We start from the raw sequence: 11122 nt of genomic DNA on the forward strand, positions 1-11122 counted from the left end.
GATATGTGATCATGAGTATACATATGTTTGGAACATTGTTTACCCTATTAATTGTTTTGAGCAGAGTCAGGTATAGTTGACATGCCATAAGATTAATGTACGAGATTTGCTTCAGTTTATATTGATGAGGCATGGAGCGCATATTATACTTTGGACATTCCAATGAGGTTTATACCGTTGAGGCGCGGAGCCCAAATTATATTCAAGACGTTTCGTTGAGGCACTAAGTGCCAGATATATCGGTGTGATGGTTGGATGATCTGTGTATTTGTCTTGAGTTCGTGTCCAATTAATAGGAATTATGAAACATATACCATGCTATGTGACATGTGAAATGAGATGTTGATATTGTATAAGGTATCATGTATGTTAATGTTGATATTGTATAAGGTACCATGGAAGACCTGATAAGTGATTCTATGACTCGTGCATTTTTATAGATGAGGACCCAACAACCTATGATGAAGCTATAAAATCAATATATGCTAGTTTTCAGATAGATGTCATTAATGAAGAGCTAGAGTCTATTATATCCAATCACACTTGGGAACTAGTAGACTTGCCTAGAGGTTTTAGACTTATTAGAAACAAATGGGTCTTTAGAAAGAAACTTAGACCAGATGGGTCAATAAATATAGAGGTATAAGGCAAGACTAGTTGTAAAATGGTTCACTTAGAAATTTGGAGTAGATTAATTTGATACTTACTCTCCTATGACTAAGATCTCTACCATTCGTGTTTTGTTTTCTTTAACTTCCTGTAACACCTCTTAACTTGTATCTATCGCCAGAATGGGGTTACAGAGTATTACCGTAATAACATAACATAAAACATACATTGCACACATTAATAAAATCATGAATTTAAATCATTTATTCACATGTTTATCGTCTCTTAATCGAGCCATTGAGGCCCTAAAAACACTTTAGAAACAAATCGGGACTAAATTGGAAACATTTGGAAAGTTTATGAAAAATTTAGAAAATTTGGACTGCAGGTGCCACACAGCTGAGACACACGCCCGTGTCTTAGGCAGTGTAACAATCGAAATAAGGACACACAGTCATGTCCTAGCTTGTGTTCGTGTAACTTTTGAAGTTGGGTCACACGGCCAAGCGACATGCCCGTGTCCTAGGCCGTGTAATAGCTAGACTTGCAAACCTTGAAACCTACAAGGGACACATGGCTGTGTTGCGTGGCCATGTGTCACACAAGGCTGAGTCACATGCCCATGTCTCAGGTCATGTGGACATGAAATTTCCCAAAAATAAGCCAATTCCTTCATCAAATCATGCACTCACTTAATGACCTTTTGTGCATATAACTAAGGTATCAAAACATGATCAAAACCAACATAAATTGACCAATTCAATCGTTCATAACCATTCAACCAATATGCCATACAAGGCACCTTAATTGCAACGTTCAAACTTACCTAAACATATGTATATACTTGACCACAACTCATTTATAAACATCTAGTTCAATACCATTTTCAAAACATACCATAGCTTGACCATATTGAGGTCAATTCATCACAAACCACTTTGGCCATTCAAACATGCATTAACACATTGCCAAAATAACACATATTAGAATGGCATCTATAAGTACCAAAATGACACTAACCAACCAACCAACCAACATCAAATGGTACCAAAACAAGTTATACATGCCAATATCATCAACTAGATTTCAATTAGATGCCAACCCAAGTCCACCTATACATGCCATTATAACCTTGACCAACACATCAAAACTACTGATATAATTTTTGGATAGTGTGATAGATCTTCGAAGAGCTTTCGATAATCTATAAAGTAAAAGAAAGTAATTACGTAAGCAATGAATGCTTAGTAGGCTCATATAAACTTTAATCATACATTCCATTTCAATAATAAACTTTATAGGGTAAATATAAACCTATACCAATTGCCAAAAGATTTATCAGACTATATAACCATCAACTCACAAATGAGTAATTCCATCAACATCACATATATTTTTCATTCCTAACATAATAGGATTTTATAAGACATATTACACAATCATTAACCTTTTCATAAGACTATAAACCACTCCATTTACTTACTTGCTATTCTATTTACTTTCTTTCATTTCATTTACTTGGCATAAGCTTAAATAACATGATCAATTCATGAATTTGTGTATTTATCCATGTCATAGGTAAATTCATCCATAGCATAAGTAAATTTCTCACATATAAGTACATCATTTAACTCATCAATCCTTTTATATCATCATATTACATTTCAATTATGAACTTACTGTTTCATTACCTTTTCTTACCCATTTCATTTGCATAATATAAGACATAAGCATACACATCAACCATAAGCTTGGCACAAGCCTAAGCACCATCAACAACACATATTAGTGCATCAACTCATAATTCACTTGAATTAACATAAAGTAAGTCATTATACATGAACAACTTCATTTGAAATAATCATTTACATGAACATAGCTATACTTTCATTGAACATTTCCTTTTCAATCCTTTTCATAGATTCATGACATAAGTCATTTGGACACTTATCATTTATTTCTTTTTCATGCTCGTTGAACCATTTAGAATAACATCAGATACGCGAGATCACACAAAGTGTGCTAAACATATAGTTGTAACCTTTCCTTTTCCTTTACATCATTGCTCACTCGAGCTGTGAAATGGGTCTGCTCACACAACTGACGGTCAGAATGTAAGCTACGCGATGCTGCTCACACAAGCTGTTGAGTATCCACAATAAATGCAGGACCTTAGCCATCGGTAGGACATTCAAGACCAACACCCAAAACATGGTAACCCTAAAGACATGTCATTTGTATCCTACGTATTCCTAAGGTTCAAACGGGGCTCGATAATCATCGAACATCGTTGGACTTCCATCATTTAATTACATGAAAAATAGCACATGAATATATAGATCAATATAACATTAAAACATCATTTAAGCATGCGAACTTACCTGGCTAAATTGCAGCAATGACTAAGTACAAAGGCTATTTGGTAACTTTCTCTTCTCCTCAGTTTTCCACTTGTTCTTGATCTAAATTAAAATTTTCATTCAATTCATTAATTTAGACAGAAAAACCAATTCATTTTATGCAATTTATTCGTTTTTGAAATTTTTACAAAAATTTCCCCGAACATTTTACTTTTATTCAATTTAGTCCTTGAGCCTAAAACAGGCAAATTAACCATTTTTACTCAAATTTAAGCTCAATCGAATTTATTGGGACCTTACTACAACTTATATTTGTTGTTATTACACATTAAATCCTTGTACTTTTGCTATTTCAATAATTTAATCCCTAATCATTAAATTCATCAAAAATCACTTAACAAAATACTTCAAATTCATCATTTAACATCTAAAATCACAAAGATTCATCAATGAAAACATTCAAAATCTTTAAGAGTCTCAAAAATGAAGGTACGGGCTAGCTAGACCTAGTTGCAACGATTTAACAAACATAAAATTATTAGAAACGGGGCAAAAAGACCATATTATGCATGAAATTTCACCAAGGCTGAAAACTTCCTTCCCAATTCCATGGTGTTTTCGGTTGTGTTTGAGAAAACTAAAAAGATGATAGCATTTAGGCCATTTTGTTTCTTTTAATTACTTTAATTATGAAATTACAATTTTGTCCATTTAATAATCAACCAAATTTCAAGCTTTTAATTACCCAAAACCGTCCACCAACAATTCAATTGGTATAATTACAAACTAAGTCCAACAATTCACCTTTTCATAGCTACTAGACACCTTTAATTAATAGAACTCAACTTTTGCACCTTTTTCAATTTAGTCATTTTCACCTAATTAACCCTTTAAACATCAAATTTTTTTAACGAAACTTTAATACGGCCTTAATAACACTCCATAAATATTTATAAAAATATTTACAGCTCGATTTATAGAAATGAGGTCCTGATACCTCATTTTCTAAAACCACTAGACTGTAGGGTCATACCACTTGAACCTAATTATTCTTCCATTTAACACAAATCATTAAATCAAAATTTATCATTATACTATATCTTATTTGTAAATATTAAATAATAATATTTTCATACTCACAGATCAGATTTGTGGCCCCGAAACCACTGTTCTGACACTTTAGAGAAATGAGCTGTTACACTTTCATTCACAATTTACTAGTATACCAGATGGATGTGAAGATAACTTCCTCAAATGGTGATTTAGGCAAGGAGATCTACATGTAGCAACATCCAAGATTTGGGCACCTAGTATGGAAGGTAAAGTTTGTAGACTCAAAAAATCTTTATATGGTCTTAAACAAGCTCGAAAAAATGGTATGAACAATTTCATAAAACTATTCTGAGTTTTGGTTTTATTGTCAATGGTGTAGATTGATCGGCTAATAACGTCACAGTAATAATGTGCAAGCGTACACTATCGATGCAAGTATAGTAGACAGATGTGAGTCTATCGGATATCGATCCTACAGGGATGGTTGTCTTTTGTCTATTAATGTTGGTGCAATAGCAAGCTAGAAACGAGATAAATTGTAACGATAGTTGTCGGAGCAATATCTTGAAAACAATCAAATAAAATATGATGATGATAAACTAGGATCGCTAACATGAATCTTCAGCAGAATACTAAATGTTCACAAGGTATAAAAGGATAGGTGATTATCGATACAATAAATTTCAATATATATCTTACCAAGTGTCACTCCTCTAATTAGTCTGAGACTTAAAAATGCACACTAACCCCACCTTCCGATGGTGGCAATATGACACTATTAAGAACAAGTAGACTAAATTCCTCTAATCCTCACTCAAATTCTGTTGTAATGCTTGTTAGCTCGAACTGTCACTGCACCTTCCGGTGTCGATGACTGCAATAACACTTTCGTGCTAAAAATATTCAAACCCACAGATTAAATAGTTGAAACAAAATTGTATAAAATAACATTTAACCCAGAAATCATGTGTACTTCCATACAAACATGAAATAAAGAGTACTCACCAGTGTTTAGAAAGAAATGTAGAAGAAACAAGTGGAGAATACTATTCCTAGAAGAACTCGACTTAAATCTCTCGATTCCCTCTTGTGTCACACTTAGGACTCCTTGCCAGGAGTTGGTCTGCATCATTTTCACGTTGGCTCACCTAGGGGAGACTTAAGCCGCCATGGCCGCAAGCTTCCCCCCAAGATAGGTTAAGGAAGATGATGGTCAAGAAAAAACTCTCATCTTTTTTTCTTTTCACGTCAATATTTATACCCTTCCAAATAGCACAGGTGTCCTTTCCTCAGAATCATGTTGTCCTCGTAAGTACAGGTTGGTTATACCAAACTTGACAGCTCACGCATTTTTGTTCTTATCCGGACAGCTGTCAAATGAGGCGACAACTCTGGACGCAATCTGGAATTACTAATGCAGCGACATTAGTACCAAAATATGACAAAATTAAGGATAAAATAGGCTAGGATCCATTGAGTTATAAAATGCAATTTACTAAACTGAAAATGCTAAAATATGTGCTAAGGATAACTAAATGGGAACAAATTAACCAATAAGTAGGGAGAAAACTTATGTTCTTTCTCGTACTATCACATCCTCAAACTTGAGTTTTTACTTGTCTTTAAGTAAATCAGAAACTAGCAAGGCTACAAAAATTCACTAAGGCAAATGAGCATTCTAGCAACTTGAATCACCTAAAATCCCAATGAATGAATAACATTTAGATGAAATAATATTTTGCCTCGAAAATACATAAGCATGAATGAATAAGTTTGCAACTTCATCAAAGCCAGCATCATGCTTCAAATCCTTAATTTTATCTACCTATACAGCATTTATTGTACAATACTAAGTATTTATATCTCTTTTTTTTGAATAAGGGATACCATTGCATTACTGTACCCTTGTTCCTGATAAGTAATGATGGAGTGCAACAAACCCCCAGAGAGCATGTAATTGCACCGACACACACTCATGCAGCGGAGCCTTTGGCCAGATTCATTTTTCTAACACTTGTATAGGAGTGTTCCCTCTTTAACATTCCACAATGCACCCACTTTGGAGTGTCTCTTATTTATAAATATATATATGTAAACAACTGTAAAAGGAAAATTCATTCAAGATTCAATGAATGCTACTAGTCATTCATTACTAATGCAACCTAATTCATTCATCAAAGAATTGAAGCTACAGCATTCAGTCAAATTTATCCAACTTATTCTCTGATAATTCACATGATCCAAGAATTAATCATCTAATGTAACAAAAATTTTCAAACACATTTGCATTAACCATAATTAAACCTTGCATGATTCTTTACTGAAAAAATATTTTGAAATATGGGTGCATTTCCAAACCCCATATGCATTCCCCCAAACTTAAAGTGTGCATTATTCCCAATGCACTAACTTGAAAATGCAATGACAATAAAAATACAATGACAGTGTGTAGTTAACAAAATAAAACTTACAGATTCATGAAATGCATGAATACTACAGCTAAAACTTAAAATAAACTAACTCAGTTGTCCTCAGCCGTCGATTTGGTTGCACGATGTTTCTTCCTTCTCATTTTCTTCTCCTCCTTCTTTCGCTTTTTATCCTTAGAGCATATTCTCTTCTTTTCTTTAAGCTCTGCACAGTTCTCAGATTGCTCCTCAGTTTTTGGCTCTACCCCGGCATCATCAGCTACTTCTTGTGTAGGAGGGGTCACCTGGAGTGGTCCGGTCTACACCACAATCGCCAATGAGTTATGGTGCTCCTCACTGGTTACCTCAGTAGCTTCTGCCGGTCTCGCTCTATCTTGCTCCAAATTATCAATATTTGCACCTACAGACTCGGGTGCAGTGACAATGTTCACAACAGAGGCGTGATGTTTTGTATAGAGATATAAAGTTGGCAGGAATAATTGTGTCCAATAGGAATTGTGCCCGTTCAGAAGGATCAAACGGCTGGGTGATTTTTGATCCAACAGTGGAATGTGAGTTGCCCTGAATTCTAATGAGTTATAAATTGTAGTACGGAATTCATTGACAATAAAAACTTCAATGCGTCGAAAATGATACCTAATTATTTTGCAAAAAGGAAGGAAAACAAACTTTAACAAAACATAAATAAAATAAAATAAAATCACGGAGTAATAATTAAAAATTAAAATTTGTTCTCGAAGTCTCCACCGAACAGTTTTTTCAATTTCTGGATCAACATCGACAAGAAAATTCGAATTGCTTCGGGTCATAAAACACCTAAAATGAAGTTGAAGAAATAGCAACAAAGAAAAAACAAGTAAGTGACAACTAAATATTATATAAGAAAGACAAAGTGTAAAAACACACAAGAACAAAAATAAACATCAAACAAATGCCATCCCTGGAAATGGCGCCAAAAACTTGATCAGCTGATAACATCACAGCAATAGCACCAAAAACAATGGTATGAACAATTTCATAAAACTATTCTAAGTTTTGGTTTTATTGTCAATGGTGTAGATTGATCGGCTGATAGCGTCACAGTTATAATGTGCAAGCGTACACTATCGATGCAGGTATAGTAGACAGATGTGAGTCTATCAGATATCGATCCCACAGGGATGGCTGTCTTTTGTCTATTAATGTCGGTGCAATAGCTAGCTAGAAACGAGATAAATTGTGAGGATAGTTGTCAGAGCAATATCTTGAAAACAATGAAATAAAATATTATGATGATAAATTGGGATCCCCAACACAAATCTTCAGCAGAATACTAATTGTTCACAAGGTATAAAAGGATAGGTGATTGTCGATGCAATAAATTTCAATGTATATCTTACCAAGCACCACTCCTCTAATTAATCTGAGACTTAAAAATGCACACTAACCCCACCTTCCGATGGTGGCAATATGACACTATTAAGAACAAGTGACTAAATTCCTCTAATCCTCATTCAACTTCTGTTGTAATGCTTGTTAGCTCGAACTGTCACTGCACCTTCCAATGTCAGTGATTGCAATAACACTTCTGTGATAAAAACATTTAAACCCACATATTAAACAATAGAAACAAGATTGAATAAAATAACATTTAACCCAAAAATCATGTGTACTTCTATACAAACATGAAATAGAGAGTAATCACCAGCGTTTAGAAGAAATGTAGAAGAAACAAGTGGAGAATACTATTCTTAGAGGAACTCGACTGAGTTATAAAATACAATTTACTAAACTGAAAATGCTAAAATATGTGCTAAGGATAACTAAATGGGAACAAATTAACCAATAAGTAGGGAGAAAACATATGTTCTTTCTGGTACTATCATAGATGCATGTGTGTATTCTAAGATGTTTCGTACTGATTGTGCCATCATAAGTTTTCTTGTGGATGACATGTTAATTTTCAGCACTAATATAGAAGTAGATGTAATATTAGGGGTTAAGGTTACTAAATCAGAAAAAGGGATTTGTTTTAAATCAATCTCACTATATAGAGAAAGTGTTGAAGAAGTTTAGTAGATTTGATGTAACCCCTGTGAAAACTCCTCTTGACTCTAGCATACAACTGATAAAGAATAAAGGAAATAGTGTTTCTCAATCAGAATATGAAAAAATTATTGGAAGCCTTATGTTCTTGATGAACTACACTCAACCTGATATTGCTTATGCAGTCAATAGACTAAGTAGATATACCAACAATCCTAACAATAAGCATTGTAGTGCTCTAAGACGTTTCCTTAAATACCTTAAAGGTACTATAACTTGAAAGTTGGAATTTTTTGGATACCTTGTTGTCCTATAGGGATATTATGATGCAAATTGGGTAATTGCGAATAATGAAGTTAGCTCTACAAGTGGGTATGTCTTTACTTTGGGTGGAGCAACTATTTCTTATAAGTCTGCTAAACAGACATACATTGCTTGTTGCATGATGAAATCAAAGTTTATAATTCTAAACTTAGCTAGGCAATAAGCGAGTGGCTTAGGAATCTATTTGCAGAGATTTCTTTATGGGAAAAATTGACACCTCTCATATCTCTATTATATGACTCACAAGTTGTAATTTGTGTTGCAAAGAGTCAAGCTTATAATGGTAAGAAGAGACATATTCGAATAAGGCATGAATTTGTGAGACATTTAATAAAGAATAGAGTACTTTCTTTAGAGTACGTGAGGTCTGAAAAGAAGCTAGTTGATCCTAACCAAAGGTTTAAGTAGGAAAATGGTTTTTGATTCGTCGAGGAGGATGGGTCTTAAGCATAGTAGTTGAGGAATTAATGATGGATACCCAACTTAGTTATTACTCTTAACGAATTCATATCCTAGGGTTTGGGTGGTCTTATTGAGACAGACTTGATGAATTCAACGACATGCAATGTTGAGTTTTTTACTCTTAATGAGTTCATATCCCAAGAGTTTGGGTGGTCCTATTGAGACAGACTTGATGAATTCACCGAATTTAAATTTGAGAGGTTGAGCTTAATAAATGCTCTTAATGATTTCATAGTACTAATTCAGGCAGTCTATATTGAGATAGAGTTGATTAAATCACCTACGTAAGTGTAAAGAACTAACCACCTTCTATGAAATACATTGGACAGTCTTTCTAGAGCACTTACCAGCATCCCGAGGTGTACTGGCTAAAACTTCTTGATCTATCGCAAAACATCAATTGGATCTATGATTAGTTGTGTGTCATGAGTTAACCCCTATCTTAAAAAGTTCAAGATTTGTTCACTTGTTAAGGAGAAGGATCACTCATTCACTCTATACTAGTTCAAATCCATAAGATAATAGTGCTTAAGCGGCTAATTTTCTTATTGTTCTTCTCACGTTTTATCTTTTCTCATGTTTACAAAAAGTTTTTCTAATTCTTTTGCATTAGCGAGGTAATGTTGATAATGCAAAAGAAAAGGGCAATCCCATATTAGTTAGGAAAAGGCTTCTAAAAGGATTTAAATATAACCTTACATCCTATCTTCATTGAGTAATTGAGGATAAGGCCCAACACTTACCTGACCCATTTCTTATCTTTTTGGATAATTTTTTTGTTATTCTTCTTTTATGAAAATTTTATCTTTCAAGTTTCTAAACTATTACAAATTTGACTTGATCAGCCAAACTGTTGCGCTTTTCTAAGAAACTAGCTTCTGCTATTGTGTTTTATAGGAAACTGACTCTTCAGATTTATCGTTTTACCCCTTTCAAATTTATCGTTTTGCCTTTCAAAAATTATTAGATATAGTTGGCTCATTCTCCTCGTTAAACACACAACAATACAGAATCCACTCAATTTCCTGTAAAAGTTCAAGTTTTTTTTGGAAAAAAAAAATAATGAGTGACCAAAATGAAAACCTATTAAAGTTGGGTGAATAAAATGAGTGCTCAATAACATTTAATTAATTGGATGATCAAAATGAAAAATTATTAAAGTAGGGTAACAAAAGTGAAAATGGTTGTTAACGAAAATGCCCAATTTACAATTTTTTATTTTATTTTCGGTGCTCAAAATGAAAACTTCAAGTTGGGTGATCTACTTTATAGTTTACCCAATGTTTAAACCTAATAATTTTGGTTCCCATATTGTAACATTTGATAGTAGGGTGGCAAAGTAAAAACTTAACTTTAGTTACGATTTGTGTAGTTTTCCTAAAAAAACAAAGTTATTCTTCTAATGGGGTGTTTGGCTTACATAATGCAATATTAACTTTAGTAATAATATTACTATAATATAAGGTTACTTAGCACATTGCCACATATGTTTCATTACCTTATTTGGTTCATTTAGATAGAATGTTAGATTTTTGTTGTTTGCTTGATTGAATATAAAATTATTTAAAAGCACATTTTAATAAATTGTCCTCGTAAAACTTGTTTTTTTTCTAATAAATTTTGGCATGCTTTTATTACTTTACCAAAACCTAAAAAGACCAACAAAATAAATAGTCTCTCTGTCTTCCAAAAGAACAACCAAAACTAGCAAAATTAAAAATTCATCTCCTTCCCTTGCATGCCAGGCAAGAAAACCACTTCAAATCCTTTCATAGATTTCAACGACATGCTCTAGTTTGAAGTGACTCAATGAAAGCACTTGCTCTTATCCCCTGTTGCAACGCTGTTGTAACCCCCAAA

Source organism: Gossypium hirsutum, chromosome D04 (genome assembly GCF_007990345.1).
Source record: "Gossypium hirsutum isolate 1008001.06 chromosome D04, Gossypium_hirsutum_v2.1, whole genome shotgun sequence".
Classification (NCBI taxonomy): Eukaryota; Viridiplantae; Streptophyta; class Magnoliopsida; order Malvales; family Malvaceae; genus Gossypium; species Gossypium hirsutum.